Source organism: Salmo salar, chromosome ssa01 (genome assembly GCF_905237065.1).
Source record: "Salmo salar chromosome ssa01, Ssal_v3.1, whole genome shotgun sequence".
In the NCBI taxonomy this organism is placed as follows: Eukaryota; Metazoa; Chordata; class Actinopteri; order Salmoniformes; family Salmonidae; genus Salmo; species Salmo salar.
In genome coordinates, this window is record NC_059442.1 from 2959494 (window position 1) to 2976734 (window position 17241).

The 17241-nt window shown below is 45.0% G+C and overlaps 1 non-coding gene across 1 annotated transcript; it reads left to right on the plus strand.

The window, feature by feature from the left end:
• The first annotated feature begins 2357 nt into the window (after nucleotides 1-2357).
• Nucleotides 2358-2429, plus strand: trnap-agg (transfer RNA proline (anticodon AGG)). Its single transcript has one exon. It is a non-coding gene; the product is annotated as a tRNA-Pro (tRNA).
• The last annotated feature ends 14812 nt before the right edge of the window (nucleotides 2430-17241 follow it).

The window sequence follows — 17241 nt, forward strand, 5'->3', positions numbered from 1 at the left end:
GTAATTGAATATTTTGAATATTTTTGTCACGAAACGCGACGGGCGCGTCACCCTTCTTTACCCTTCAGATAGTGTCTTGAACGCACGAACAAAACACCGCTATTTGGATATAACTATGGATTATTTGGAACCAAACCAACATTTGTTATTGAAGTAGAAATCCTGGGAGTGCATTCTGACGAAGAATAGCAAAGGTAATCAAACTTTTATAATAGTAAATCGGAGTTTGGTGAGTACCACAATTGGTGGGTGTCAAAATAGCTAGCCTGTGATGGCCGGGCTATCTACTCAGAATATTGCAAAATGTGCTTTCACCGAAAAGCTATTTTAAAATCGGACATAGCGAGTGCATAAAGGAGTTCTGTATCTATAATTCTTAAAATAATTGTTATGTTTTTTGTGAACGTTTATCGTGAGTAATTTAGTAAATTCACCGGAAGTGTTCGGTGGGAATATGCTAGTCACATGCTAGTCACATGCAATTAAAAGCTGGTTTTGATATAAATATGAACTTGATTGAACAAAACATGCATGTGTTGTATAACATAATGTCCTAAGATTGTCATCTGATGAAGATCATCAAAGGTTAGTGCTGCATTTAGCTGTGGTTTGGGTTTATGTGACATTATATGTTAGCTTGAAAAATGGGTGTCTGATTATTTCTGGCTGGGTACTCTGCTGACATAATGTAATATTTTGCTTTAGTTGTAAAGCCTTTTTGAAATCGGACAGTGTGGTTAGATTAACGAGAGTCTTGTCTTAAAAATGGTGTAAAATAGTCATATGTTTGAGAAATTGAAGTAATAGCATTTCTAAGGTATTTGAATAACGCGCCACGGGATTACACTGGCTGTTGAGTTGGTGGGACGATTTCGTCCCACTGGCCCAAGAGAAGTTAAAAAATCTATCATTTATAGGTATGTCTCAAGGTTTGACTAACACCGCTCTAGCTCCACCACCTTTCATTGCAGATGTGGAGGTGTAACATAGACAGTTATGGAGGCTTGAGACAGATACGACGCCTCTCAATCTCTCTAGTTGAAAACAGATCGATTTCAATGGGTATTTTTTACCTTTGTTTACTTTGATTCACGTACTGATGCATCAATCAACTCAAAATAAATGAGCTCCATTCTTTTTGAAGTTTTATTTTTTCAGTTTCTCTTTTAAAATATTAATTGATCTCATTTTGCTCAATATTCATTTGTCAACACTCATCATCAGTTTGCTGTCGCGGCTTAAGAAGACAGAATGTGAAAGACACAGCAGATGAAATACAAAAGATTTGAACTGAAGCCTGGTCAACAGTTTGGAAGACTGCTATGCTCACAAGTATAGCACAAACACTCACATGAGGTTCAATCTTTCCAAGCACCATGGACAACAACAATGGATATCCTCATTGTCATTGCCGCAGAAAGCAAAACAATTTTATTCTTGTGTAAGGCGCGTTGGTCTAGGGGTATGATTCTTGCTTAGGGTGCGAGAGGTCCCGGGTTCAAATCCCTTTTGCAGATCTTTTAACAAGCTCAGACAGGCAGATCTCAGGCCACTGGTCGCAAACAGCCACCTCTTGGGCGCAGGACGAGGTGGCTGAATGGTTTAGGTTATGGACTGCTAATCTATTGTGATATTCACTAGTTGGCTCAATGTCGCACTTCATTTAGAAAACCTGCAAAAAGAAAGAGCAAATCGGACTTCCACGAACATTGATTCCAATCTAATACACTTGAAATGACACCCAGCCCAGCCCCTAAATCTAGTGAATATCTCATGCTCTGCATTGGCCAGGAATCAAATCGAGGTCAACTGCTTGGAAGGCAGCTATGCTCACCACTATACCACCAATGCTATTTGAAGCTCACCAGCAACATGGAGACATCGATTCATATCCTGACCGTCATTTTTGTGGAAAGTGAAAATTCTTTGACCAAACGGATCGTTGGTGTAGGTGTACGATTATGGCTTAGGGTGCGAGAGGTCCCTGGTTAAAAAATCTATCATTTTAATCAGTACCTGTTACCTTCAGATTAGTCCCGTGACACTTGTGGGGAACGTAGGGCAAAACTGAGAACATTGTGACAAGTGGGGTCACATTAGTTTGTAGCCGAAAGATTTTGGATTATACAAACAGAAGTTGGCACATAAAGGGTTCCGACTTCAGACGAGTCCCCTGACACTTGTGGGGGACGTAGAGACAAATTGAAGCCTGGTCAACAGTTTGGAAGACTGCTATGCTCACAAGTATAGCACAAACACTCACATGAGGTTCAATCTTTCCAAGCACCATGGACAACAACAATCGATATCCTCATTGTCATTGCAGCAGAAAGCAAAACAATTTTATTCTTGTGTAAGGCTCGTTGGTCTAGGGGTATGATTCTCGCTTAGGGTGCGAGAGGTCCCGGGTTAAAATCCCGGATGAGCCCTTTTGCAGATCTTTTAACAAGCCTATCATTGGATATTGGAGCAGGTGTTCCGCTAGCGGAACGTCTAGATGTAAATTAAGTCACTAGCTCTTTACGCCTAGTGTGACTATTTGTTCAAAGCCCGGCAAATACGGCAGTCGTTGTCGTCGTCGGGCTTGAACTCAATTGCCCAAGCGACTACTTTGAGTGGAAAAATACGTAAGTGTTCCTCTCCACGGAAGTAAAAGGCGAAAAGCTTGTGCGTAATGAAGAGAAACCAGAGTCGTATGGAAGTCAGAGGTCGGGGCCCGAGACACACTCTGTGCACTCTAGGTCGGGTTCCCGCGGGTGGTCTCTGAACCCACTCTTCCAAGTTTTCGAGGGCTGTGGGTAAAAAGTCACAGACAGACAGACACACAATCCTGGTGAGGTGATTGTATTTTTTGGGAGGGTCAAAAACAGACGCACACACAGTCCTTGCAAATATTTTTTGCAAGGACTGTGTGTTTTTAGAATCCATACCCAAACTCACACGGGGCCCAAGGGCAGTACGGGGGGCAGACTGGCCGTTCGCACACAGTGCCCTGCCCCGGAATGTTGAGTCTGTGAGTTCTGAGTCAGGACGTTCCACTAGTGTCCACCACCTCGTCTCAGTTAGATGTTGTATCCTGTCCGTGGAATGTGGAGGCTGTGACAATACATCCAGCTATCAGTAGTGTAGGCAACCACGTCTCAGTTATCCAACACTTGATGTTGTATCCAACTTACTAATACAGAGAAGTACTTATATGTCAGGTTGGGTTGTTACAACATGTATGAACACTGGGGAAGAGGTATCAGCTATATCCAGCATGACTATTATGGGTCACCTGTTCATCTTTGTTACAACAATGCACTTGTCTCTATGTGTGCATCTGTACGGAAAGCACAGTGTCATCAGTGATGGACCTGAGCTTGAAGAAGAATACCTGGGTGTGGATGGGAGACTTGACCTTAACGGAGAATATCGGGGTATGGATGGGGGACCTGAGTTTGACGGAGAAGACAGGGTTGTGAACGGAGGCCTTGAGTTTGACAGACCCGGATTACAAGGGAGATCTAGAGTGGCCCGCTCTATCCAAGGTGGTTGGAGTGACCACTCTATGCCTGACCTCATTGGGGTAGAGAAAGGTTATTGCTACAGGAACATTTGTAGGAAATTTGACACCTGGAAAGTTACTTACTGGATGACATTGATGAAACCATACCAAGTGTATAAACTTTATGGTACATGTCTGCCTATCACTCTAGTGTGCTACTACGGAAAAGGAAAGCCTGACGTCTCAGTGTTCTCTGTGGTGTTTAACTGGAAGACAACGTCTACTCAGTCTCTATTACCCAGTGTATCACAATACAAGGCAGGTGCACAGCTCTTGGTGAACTGTGCATCTGGAAGAGACATGGATGGCCCCGGAACAGCCCTGGTAGATCGTCCTTACTACGCAGCCTGTTCTGTGGACTGTACCGGATACAACGTGAACACTGGCGCCAGACTACATTCCCTGGGTCTCAGTGTACTGAAGACTGAAGGTGTGAGGATGATGGACCCGGATCGGTCTCACTGAATCTGACACTGCTCCGTGAAAGAATGGGGGATATGTTATAATCCTAACAGTTGAAATGTTATATTGCATTAATTTGGTAATATGGTGATGTGGACCTCTTTTATCAATAAATGACAGTGGTAGCACTTGACAGTTGCTTGAGCATAATTTATATTTACTGGCATTCAACAGCATTATAAACCATTACATGGCTATGGTGTTAGTGTAGTGGTGCTATTGACAAGTGGAGCTGTACATTTCACTTTCCATGTAAGTCATTACCTAGAGCATAGTGGTTAACATGTCATTAACAGCCTCATACCCAAGCCCTCACAGTGAGCAAGCATGGAAGCCAGTATAGGCTCCTGTGGCTTCTCTCAAGCTCTGTGTGATTGACACTTTCCTTAGGCCCGCCCTATCATGACTCAGTCAGCAAGCATGGAAGCCATTATAGGCTTCTGTCAAGCTCTGTGTGATTGATGACGCGTTCTTTAGGCCCGCCCCATCATCACTCAGTCTGCAGAACTGTGGGTCTTTGGCAATAGGGCCCAAAGCAATATATTAATGACTATACTGATGCCTCTCAAGAAGCAGAATACAGTGTATAATGGCACATGGGAAATCAGTCTTTCCATACACTCAGATATTGTAATACAGCAAAGGGAAATGACAGTAGCGACGACTCAGACGTTGACTTTGTTAGTGGCAGCACAGGCAGAGAGCTGCAGTTCAACCCTGTTACAGTTGAAGATGCACAGTTGCTGTGTACGAGGCTGAAGGTGCAGTGCAAGAAGATGTTTCTCAGTCATACTGTATCTGGTGTGTTAGTTGCTCCTTGTAAGAATGTGAACATAAAAGGTGACGGAAATTGTTTCTTCAGAGCGGTCAGTGAAGCACTATGTGTTACAGAAGAGTACCATGAACCAATTTGAAATGCGGTGGTGCAGCAGCAGAGCAAACATACGTATAGGACCATCCTGAGAATGTGTTACCGTTCAGTGTCAGAGTATATTACGAAGTCCAACATGAACTGTCTAGGTAGTTGGGCAACCGAAGTGGAGATTCATGCCACAGCAGACATGTTGGGTGTATGCATATATACATACTATACCAACCGTTGGATTGAATACAGATCTAACGGTTTACAGGTGTCTAAGCAGGGCATATATTTGGAGAATAGTCGGAACCATTATGAGACAGTTGTTTGTGTCGAGGCCTCAGACTCAGTCTTGTTATGGTTACTGCAAGGTCTATGAGATTGGGAACAGTGGTATACCACAAGCAGTTAGGTCTTCAGGCTCCAACTCATCCGGTTCCGAAAGCAGTTGGGAGCGGCAATGTCAGGTGACTAGGAGGACTGATGATTATCACGACTATTGTCAAGAGGACTATACACATAACCAAGATACTCCCGGTGCTGACATGGAGAATACCAGAGACGAGGAGGCTGAAACTAGTCCCCAGTATCATTCAACCGATAGTCTTGCGGAATACGACGTTTACGATTCTGAGGTGTCAGACTACGAGGTCCACATCCAAGATGTCGAAGTGAAGAGCTCTACTGTGAAGAGGTCTACGGCGAAGAGGTTGGCACCGGCGCTGTCGTGGAATGTGACGAAGTCTATGATGAGGTGGTGGACTGTGATGACGTGTACGATGACGAGGTGGTGGACAGCTACGAAGTCTACGATGAAGAGGGTAGCGAGGTACAGGTTTACTGTCAAGATGGTCACGACTCGATTCGAGCTGTGGAAGATTCGAGAAAGCAACAGCAGATGGAAAGCATGCTTAATTGGTCTATACTGAACAGATCATGGCATTCCTTCCTAGAATGGCTGGGTGAGCGCTGGTGGGGATCGGTCTCTAAAGAGCAGATTATCACATTCATGGATACAGCTAAGATTCGCAAAGGGGACATTGTCGTCGCAGCACACTTCGGTGGTATGCAAGGAGGAGTGTGTTCGATTACGGTGAAGACACAGGATTCAGTCATGACCTTTACTGTTGTTATTAGTCGAGGCAGGTACATCTGTACCGATATGGTACAAGGTCTATTTTCAACTCATATTGACATTATGAAAGTTCTGGTGCGTAAACTGGGAGAAGGACACTTGCTACGTAGACCCACGGGAATGGCTCATAACCCCATATACTTTGCTATAACGCATATAGTGGATGAGATGTGTTATATGGTAAAGGTGATGAAAGGCTCATGGTGGGGAGCTGCATTCCTCAGTTTGGAAATGTCCCCACCACATGGTGAAGTGATAGAGCTTCTACGAATGAGGACAAACATGTACACCAACCCAGTTGCCGCAATCCATTATATGGATGAGGACAGTTTGGGATACCTGTTTGATATTGTAACTGCCAAGGGAAAGAGATTCAAGGTGGCGTTTGATAACTTTGGGTTTACGATTGGGACAGGTGAACGCTTTTCAGAGATCACATCTGTATTTTCCCGCATCGGCTACCTTGAAAATGTAACCTTTGTAGCCCGACCAACAAACCACATCTTTGGGGATGAAGACCTAGAACGTCACCCAGATGCCAGACACACTGTCTAGAGTAGGAAAGATATAGGTGGAGAGCATATGTAATCTCTGTCATATCGCTTGGTAAATGTGCCATTACAAAGTGCTTGTGATGTATTATTCAATGTCCATATCCTTATGTGAATAAAGACAATAATATTCTGAGCAAGAATACCAGGTCACATTTATTGACAGAGCACATTTACATTACAAACATTACATTTCAATACATCCATACCCAACCAGGACATAGTGGCAGCATTCATTTTCAATGACCACACCTCTATTTTGCCCAAAAGGGAATAAAATGGGTTCGGTGTAGTTAGGTCTCAACACATTGCAACCTAGTCATCTCCATCCTCATCATCGGCCATATACTTGAAAGAAAGAGACATAACCACATTACAAACAAGTCATACACACAAGCAAAGTGTAATCACAGTATACACTACCATTTCATCTTCTGCATTGTTCAGCTGGGGAAGAGGAGGTAATGCTGGGTGAGGTTGAGGCTGTTCATGGTTGAGGACCTCTGGGTGCAACAGTGGAGGAGCTTGTTCCAAGACAAGGTTCCTAGGTCCCTCCTCGTCAAGATGGTATGTAATTGCTCTCCTGAATGTATATTAAAGCCATGGGATATATATCACATATACATGGTATATTTTACAACAGTGATTGAAAGGATATCAAACATAGTCAGTGTCAATCAGTCCGAGTACCTACAGAACGGTTCAGGGTTATGGTAGATGCCTGTGGAGTAGAGATGAGTGTCAGAATCAGTACAGGCTAAATGCCTATGGTTAGCATGGTCTATGAACAAGGTGTGTATAGAGTATGATATAATCATGTGTGTATGTATCTTACCGGGCTCAGCTTGCTATTGTCAGTTTCTATACCACTCTCCTCTGACATCATTACAGTTCAGAAATGCACAATTGCTTGAGTTAACCTCTATGGGCTAGGTGGGACGCTAGCGTGCCACCCGTGGTGCACTCCATCAACAGCAGGTGCATTTCAAGAGCGGCAAATTTGAATCCAAATAAATGTCAAAATTCAAATTTTTCAAACATACAACTATTTTACACCCTTTGAAAGATAAACATCTCCTTAATCTAACCACGTTTTACGATTTCAAAAAGGTTTTACGGCGAAAGCATAAATTTAGAGTATGTTAGGACAGTACATTTACAAGAGTTGTGTGTAATGTTTTGTCAAGTCAAAGACAGGGTCACCAAAACCATAAAACCAGCTAAAATGATGCACTAACCTTTTACAATCTCCATCAGATGACACTCCTAGGACATTATGTTAGACAATGCATGCATTTTTAGTTCTATCAAGTTCATATTTATATCCAAAAACAGCGTTTTACTATGGCATTGATGTTGAGGAAATCGTTTCCCTACAATAACCGGCAGTCAAGTCAGCGTCACAAATTAAATAATTAAAATTAGAAAACATTGGTAAAATATTATATTGTCATTTAAAGAATTATAGATTTACATCTCTTGAACGCAATCAACTTGCCAGATTTAAAAATAACCTTACTGGGAAATCACACTTTGCAATAATCTGAGCACTGCGCCCAGAAAAATACGGCGTTGCGATACAGACTAGACGTCATGTTGGGGAGATCTAAAATCGAAAATACTATGTAAATAATCCATTACCTTTGATTCTCTTCATCAGATGTCACTTCCAGGTATCACAGGTCCATAACGAATGTAGTTTTGTTCAAAAAAGCTCATCATTTATGTCCAAAATCTCCGTCTTGTTAGCACATGATCTAAGCCAGCCGGACTTCACGTCATGAACGAGGGGAAAAAATATATTTACGTTCGTTCAAACATGTCAAACGTTGTATAGCATATATCATTAGGGCCTTTTTAACCAGAACATGAATAATATTCAAGGTGGACGAATGCATACTCTTTTATAACGTATTGGAACGAGGGTACCCAACATGAACTCGCGCGCCAGGTGTCTAATGGGACATCATCGTTCCATGGCTCTTGTTCGGTCAGATCTCCCTCCAGAAGACTCAAAACACTTTGTAAAGGCTGGTGACATCTAGTGGAAGCAATAGGAAGTGCCAAAATATTCCTCAGCCCCTGTGTTTTTCAATGGGATAGGTTTAAAGGTAATACAACACATCAGGTATCCACTTCCTGTCAGAAAATGTCTCAGGGTTTTGCCTGCCAAATGAGTTCTGTTATACTCACAGACACCATTCAAACAGTTTTAGAAACTTTAGAGTGTTTTCTATCCATATATAATAAGTATATGCATATTCTAGTTACTGGGTAGGATTAGTAACCAGATTAAATCGGGTACATTTTTTTTATCCAGACGTGCAAATGCTGCCCCCTAGCCCTAACAGGTTAAGGAGATCGAGGTCTATGATTGGCTGTTAAACACCTTTCCATCGGTGGGTTGGGTTACGGTTAGGCACGGTGGTGCAGAGGTGACAGCTGTTGAGAAAGCTACATGTCCTCATAATCATGAGGAGCAACAGTTAGAAACATGAGGCCCTTTTCATGGGGTTGGTGACCGTGTGCTGCTTGGGGTATGCTTTCAATTTCCTAGTACTTACAATGGCTGCATCAAAATAACTATGATACCAATTACACACATATAGCGAAATAGGTACTGGGTTGGAAGATGGCCTATGTGGAGAGAAGACAATTCAACTCACTGTGTCTCTAACCAAAATAAATATGGCAACTGGCCTCTATTGAACGGATCCTGGCTTCCACTGTTAGACTGGCTGGGCGAGAGGTGGTGGGGCTCCGTCTCTAAAGAGCAGCTAATATCATCCCTAAATAGACCCGAAGTTACTGTAGGAGCTATTGCCATCACGGCCTACTTTGGTGACATGGCGGGAGGAGTGTGTTCGGTATGGTGAAGAGCAATGACAATAGCCTCATCCCATTTGATATACACGTCACCCGAGGATATTACAATTGCACTAAGTACCTAGACTGGGACAGAGGTGAACCTGTTGTGCTGATAACCGATGTGCTTAACCCTCCTGTTGTCCCGGCTGGGTCAGAGTGACCCGGGGCGGCACTTGTCCCACAACCCCCGTGCTACACGGGAAACCAGTGGTACAACAGGGATGAACAGCAGCACCATGGCCAGACATGCCTTGTATCAATGTGCCAGAGGGCAGCCTAGTGGACGGGACGGTGTTCAACAACCCATGTTGGGATGTGACCTTTTAACCCCTCAAAACAGCACATGTGACCCAAATCTCTCTCAGCCATCACAGATGAATATTAACTTTATGTAATCGATCCTCTCTCTGTCTCTCTCGGCATATGCATACATGGGTCTTGGATTTTTAGACTGGGTATCTGTAAAACACTTTGACAACTGCTGATGTAAAAAGGGCTTGACAGATTTGTATTATTATAAAAATAATATAACTATGATTTGGCCTTGGGCCTTTTAACCTTGGGCCTTGGGCCTTAAGGTTAGCTTGTCAAGGGAGTAATCCATTCTCTCTCTTCCCAATCAGAGGCCGATTTGACACGTTAGTAAAAATATACATCTGGCAGGATGACAGCTGCAACTGTATTGATGTATATTTATTTTATTTACTTTCACGCTTTTTTCTACTTTGTGCAATGACAGAGAAGTGAAATCATAAAATTACCCTTGAGGACCTGACATTTTCAGTCAAACTTGCATGGCTAAACATATTACAGAAATTATAGTTTTCAATTTTAAACAGAGGTTTGTTGGGTTCTGAGAATATTTGTCCGTCAAGTTCTTACTATAATATTTAGAACCTCACAGGTTAATGGATAGTTTTGAGTCCCATTAGATGTCAAGCCGACGGACCTAGCAGTCAAGAGAAAAGTAAGGTACATTTTGGAATTTATTCACTGTTAAGGGTTAATTTCACATGATCAGAGTAGATAAGGAGGACCTCAAAAACATTCCTGTGGTTGAATTGTGTTTCTAGCCTCAACGGATTGGCCGCTTTAACCCAAAAGCACCTTAAATTTAGGTCAGGCTTCATGCTGGGCCTACTTTTATGTCGTTGAAGAAAATGGCGAAGGCTGCCTATTAAGGTTAGAGTTAGGGTTAAGGTTAGTGTTAACCTCTTACATCTAGACGTTCCGCTAGCGGAACACCTGCTCCAATATCCAATGATAGGCGTGGCGCGAATGACAAATTCCTCAAAAATACAAAAACTTCAATTTTTCAAACATATGACTATTTCACAGCATTTTAAAGATAAGACTCTCCTTTATCTAACCACACTGTCCGATTTCAAAAAGGCTTTACAGCGAAAGCAAAACATTAGATTATGTCAGCAGAGTACCAAGCCAGAAATAATCAGACACCCATTTTTCAAGCTAGCATATAATGTCACAAAAACCCAGAAGACAGCTAAATGCAGCACTAACCTTTGATGATCTTCATCAGATGACACACCTAGGACATTATGTTATACAATACATGCATGTTTTGTTCAATCAAGTTCATATTTATATCAAAAACAGCTTTTACATTAGCATGTGACGTTCAGAACTAGCATTACCCCCGCAAACTTCCGGGGAATTTGCTAACAATTTACTAAATTACTCACGATAAACGTTCACAAAAAGCATAACAATTATTTTAAGAATTATAGATACAGAACTCCTCTATGCACTCGATATGTCCGATTTTAAAATAGCTTTTTGGTGAAAGCACATTTTGCAATATTCTAAGTACATAGCCCAGGCATCACGGGCTAGCTATTTAGACACCCGGCAAGTTTAGCACTCACCAATATCAGATTTACTATTATAAAAGTTTGATTACCTTTTGTTGTCTTCGTCAGAATGCACTCCCAGGACTGCTACTTCAATAACAAATGTTGGTTTGGTCCAAAATAATCCATCGTTATATCCGAATAGCGGCGTTTTGTTCATGCGTCCCAGACACTATCCGAATGGTAAAGAAGGGTCGTGCGCATGGCGCATTTCGTGACAAAAAAAATCTAAATATTCCATTACCGTACTTCGAAGCATGTCAACCGCTGTTTAAAATCCATTTTTATGCCATTTTTCTCGTAAAAAAGCAATAATATTCCGACCGGGAATGTCCATTTAGCTAAACAGAGGAAAGAAAACAAAGCTTTCGGTCGACGCGGGCACAAGCCTGAGTCTCACAGTACTGTAACCAGCCACTACCCAAACGCGCTACTTTGTTTCAGCCAGAGCCTGCAAAGCCACGATTCAGCATTTTGCCGCCTTCTGAGAACCTATGGCAGCCGTAGGAAGTGTCACGGGACAGCTAAGATTCTCACTCTTCAATAAACAGAGACAAGAAGAATGACACCTTGTCAGACAGGCCACTTCCTGCATGAAATCTTCTCAGGTTTTTGCCTGCCATATGAGTTCTGTTATACTCACAGACACCATTCAAACAGTTTTAGAAACTTTAGGGTGTTTTCTATCCAAAGCCAATAATTATATGCATATTCTAGTTACTGGGCAGGAGTAGTAACCAGATTAAATCGGGTACGTTTTTTATCCAGCCGTGAAAATACTGCCCCCTAGCCATAACAGGTTAAGGTAAGGGTGAAAGTTAGAATGTTTAAGGTTATCTGATACTTTTCATTCAGGCCTATGGTATCAAAAGTAAAAAAAATTACATCTAATATCGCTCCATATTCTGTCTGTGTGTTAACAACCACCCTTGGTTAGATTCCAACCCTATTGGCAGGGCTGACGTTTCTTGTCCAAAGCTCAATTTGCATTAATTATTTTTGAAAACTAAATGTTGACAGGCTGGGGAAGATCATCTCCACAGATCACTCTCTCAGCCTCTCAACATATTTCTGAAGGGGTAAAATTCAAAACTACAGGGAAAACTATGAAACCTGAATGTTGAAAGGAACATTTTCACATGTACGAGGAGGAGGGCCGCCGCGGTGAGCACGGAAGCCTAGGGCGCAGGCCCGGGTGGAGCCGCCGCGGGTACAGATCTTGGTGGTAGTAGCAAATATTAAAACGAGAGCTTCGAAGGCCGAAGTGGAGAAGGTTTCCATGTGAACAGCAGTTGAACATAGGTCAGTCGGTCCTAAGAGATGGGCGAACGCCGTTCGGGAGGGAGGGGCGATGACCTCCGTCGCCCACGGCAGATCGAAAGGGAGTCGGGTTCAGATCCCCGAATCCGGAGTGGCGGAGATGGGCGCCGTGAGGACTCCAGTGCAGTAACGCGGCCGATCCCGAAGAATCTGCCCCGGGGAGAGTTCTCTTTTCTTTGTGAAAGGCAGGGAACTCTGGAATGGGTTCGCCCCGAGAGAGGGGCCCAAGCCCTGGAAAGTGTCGCGGTTCCGGCGGCGTCCAGTGAGCTCCCTTGAAAATCCGGGGGAGAGGGTGTAAATGTCTGGGGGTGTTATAAACATTTCCCCAAATGGTCTCAAATTATAGCTCTTGTCACACTGGAATAGAGCATGTGTCATACATCACTGAGACTGTCCAATTTATCTAGTTATTCACCCTCAAAACTGGCTCGTTTTTGCTGTAAATCCAATTTAGGTTTGTTTATCAAAATTGTCTGGGGTGCATAAAAAATGATTAAAAATCTCAAAAAAGGTCCAATGTTTACACAAATGGTCTCAAATTATAGCTCTAATCACACTGGAACAGAGAATGTGTAATACATCACTAAGGCTGTCCAATTTATTCACCCTCAAAACTGGCTCGTTTATGCTGCTCTACCTACTCTGGCAGATACCCTTGACGGAGGCGCTGTCAAAGGGGACGGAGAAACATCGACAGGAGGATGGGGAGGAGATTTCCCTACCATCGACTTCTCTGCCCTCACATGGTCTGTCTGACACAGTGGAAATCAAAACAACTGAAGAGTGGTAAAATAGAATTCACAACAGCAGCAAACCTAGGAAACATGGTAATAGATCCACTTAGAACTATAGAGTATGTCAGAAGTAGGGTAAGAAAACAAGTGTCTATTAAATCTCCTTTGAATAAAAGTAGGATTAGCATCCCCATTCCATCACAAATAATAACGTATGCAGAAGTTCAGAGGTCCCTCTCAATTAGGAGAATCAGACCTCTACCAAAAATAGCACTCTGTGGATGGACCCATCATCAAATGTTGGGAGAAGCCATCTGCGACTCAGAAGGATGCAATATAGAAATAAACAAAGGAGAAGTGAATTGGCTGATTACCATGGACAAGCGTGTTCAAAAGGAAGGTGAAGAAATATAATAGAAATAGTTAGCACTAAATGGTCTGAAGGGAATAGTGTGACAATTATCCAGCTTGACCCCAATCTAGAGCCTCTGACAAGACAGACGGCAGTAACGGCTATAGTAAAAACAACTCAGCTACCACCCACTGCCATTAGAGATAGGTCAGAAACTTCAGTGCCAGTTGGGTACCTCCAAAACATTTGGAACCTTCAAATCAATCCCAGTAGTTTACGTCAAGAAATGGTGTCTGTAATTCCAATTGGTGATTCAACCCCAGAACAATATAAGGACACATTTTTGAAGAAAGTAATGAATGGTATGGGCTCAATATACAGCGTCTAAATTAAGATTGACAAATGTCTTATTGTGTGCACCCTCTCCACTAAAAGAGTTAGTGGTGGTACTTATGATTATAGGGACTGTGCTGACTTTAATAAAAACGTTTGTTATTTGAGGGGGTCAGAAAGGCCTTATTGTCCAGCTGAATGTTTGTCATATTTGAGAAATCCACACTATCACAGATATTACAACCAAACAGGCTGTGGAAAATGGTGTCAAGTCTTGGATGTACAGGTGGAAACACAGAAGTTAGAGACCCCAAATAAATATCGAATAGGTTATGAACAACCATATGAATATTTTAACAGCACAAAAGGACAGCATGAGATGGGGAAGTTTAGAGGCACATGTGAGACTACATGGCACTTAACTAAGAACACCAATTGGAATGCCGTAGGGAGTGAGGGAAGACGCAGTGTTGGACCATTACGCAGAACGTCTGTTCCACCTGAGGCAGGGGACGAGGAGCGCGCAGGATTTCGCTTGGACTTCCGGACCCTGGTCGCCAGCGCGGGATGGAACGACAAGGCCCTGATCGATCACTACCGGTGCAGTCTGCGCCCGTGTATTGACTATCGGGGTGTCAATGAAATCACTGCTACCTCTCATCACCAGTGCGATCGAGTCAATGCACGGGCACGTTTCTTCACAAAATTGGATCTCAGGAGTGCTTACAACCTCGTGCGTATCCGGGAGGGGGACGAGTGGGAGACGGCATTTAGTATCACCTCAGGGCACTATGAGTACCTCGTCATGCCATACAGGTTGATGAATACTCCATCAGTCTTCCAGGCCTTTGCTGATGAGATTTTCCGGGACATGCACGGGCAGGGTGTAGTGGTGTATATCGACGACATTCTGATATACTCCGCTACAAGCGCCGAGCATGTGTCCCTGGTGCACAGGGTGCTTGGTTGACTGTTGGAGCACGACCTGTACATCAAGGCTGAGAAATGTCTGTTCTTCCAACAGTCCGTCTCCTTCCCTAGGGAACCGCATTTCCACGTCAGGGATGGAGATGGAGAGTGACCGCGATTTCAGCCATGCGTAATTGGCCGACTCCCACCACGGTAAAGGAAGTGCAGCGGTTCCCGGCTTTGGTCAGGTAGCGTCTCCCATTACCTCACTGCTGAAGGGGGGACCGGTGCGACTGCAGTGGTCGGCTGACAGGGCTTTTGGTCACCTGAGGGCTCTGACTACCTCGGCTCCCGTGCTGGTTCATCCGGATCCCTCTTTGGCGTTCAAAGTGGAGGTGGACTGTCCGAGGCTGGGATAGGAGCCGTGCTCTCTCAGTGATCGGGTACGCCACCGAAGCTCCGCCCTGTGCCTTCTTTTCGAAGAAGCTCAGCCCGGCAGAGCAAAAATATGATGTGGGGGACCGGGAGCTGTTGGCTGTCGTCAAGGCTCTGAAGGTGTGGAGACATTGGCTTGAGGGGGCGAGACACCCTTTTCTCATCTGGACTGACCACCGCAATCTGGTGTACATCCGGAAGACGAGGAGACTGAACCCTCGCCAGGCAAGGTGGGCCATGTTTTTTACCCATTTTGTGTTCACCCTGTCCTACTGACCAGGTTCCCAGAACGCTAAGGCAGACGCACTGTCCCGGATGTATGACACAGAGGAGCGGTCCATGGATCACACCCCCATACTCCGGCCTCTTGCCTGGTGGCACCGGTAGTGTGGGAGCTGGACGCGGACATCGAGCAGGCGTTACGTACAGAGCCCACTCCTCTCCAGTGTCCAGCTGGGCGTCTGTACGTTCCGTCTGCTGTCCGCGACCAGTTGATCTATTTGGCCCACACGTCACCCTCTTCTGGTCATCCTGGCATCGGTCGGACGGGTGGGCTGTCTCAGTGGGAAGTACTGGTGGCCCAATTTGGCCAAGGACGTGAGGGTTTGTTTCCTCCTGCTCGGTGTGCGCCCAGTGCAAGGCTCCCAGGCACCTGCCCAGAAGGAAGTTACAACCCCTGCCCATTCCACAACGGCCGTGGTCGCAACTGTCGGTGGACTTCCTGACGGATCTTCCTCCTTCACAGGGCAACACCAAGATTCTGGTCATTGTGGATCGGTTTTCTGAGTCCTGCCATCTCATCCCTTTGCCCGGTCTCCTACAGCCCTACAGACTGTGGAGGCCCTGTTCACTCACGTCTTCCGGCACTATGGGGTGCCTGAGGACATAGTCTCTGATCAGGGTCCCCAGTTCACGTCCAGGGTCTGGGTCAGCCTCACCTCAGGTTTTCACCCCGAGAGTAACGGGCAGGTGGAGAGAGTAAAAAGGATGTGGGTAGGTTTCTGGGTCATATTGCCAAGACCGGCTGGGGGAGTGGGCGGCGTTCATCCCCTGGGCAGAGATGGCCCAAATCTCACTCCACCACTCCTCCACTAACCTCTCCCCCCTGGGGTATCAGCCAGTTCTGGCACCTTGGCATCAGAGCCAGATCGAGGCTCCTGCGGTGGACGAATGGTTTAAGCGCTCAGAGGAGACCTGGGACGACCCGAAACCTGCCCCTCCGCTGCCCTGCCGGGAAGCTGGGACCGCGGTTTGTGGGGCCATTCAAAGTCCTGAGGAGACTGAACGAGGTATACTACAGAAAACAGCTTCCCCAGATTACCGTATTAATCCCTCGTACCATGTGTCTCTCCTCAGGCCGGTGGTGGCTGGTCCACTCCAGGAGTCTGAGGTGCGGGAGCTTCCTCCGCCCCTCTGGACATCAAGGGGGCCCCGGCGTATGCTGTTCGAGCCATCCTGGACTCGAGGTGTCGGGCGAGCGGCCTTCAGTACCTCGTGGAGTGGGAGGGGTACGGTCCGGAGGAGAGATGCTGGGTGCCGTGGAGGACGTCTTGGACCCTTCGTTGCTGCGGGAGTTCCACCGTCTCCATCCGGATCGCCCTGCACCTCGTCCTCCGGGTCGTCCCCGAGGTCGGTGTCGGCGTGCAGCTCAAGGGGGGGTACTGTCACGACTTTCGCCGAAGTCGGTCCCTCTCCTTGTTCGGGCAGCTTTCGCAGTCGACGTCCCGGGACTTCTAGCCATCGCCGATCCACTTTTCATTTTCCATTTCTTTTGTCCTTGTCTTACACACCTGGTTTCAATCCCCCAGTTACTTGTTCATTATTTAACCCTCTGTTCCCCATGTTTGTTTGTGAGTGTTTGTTTA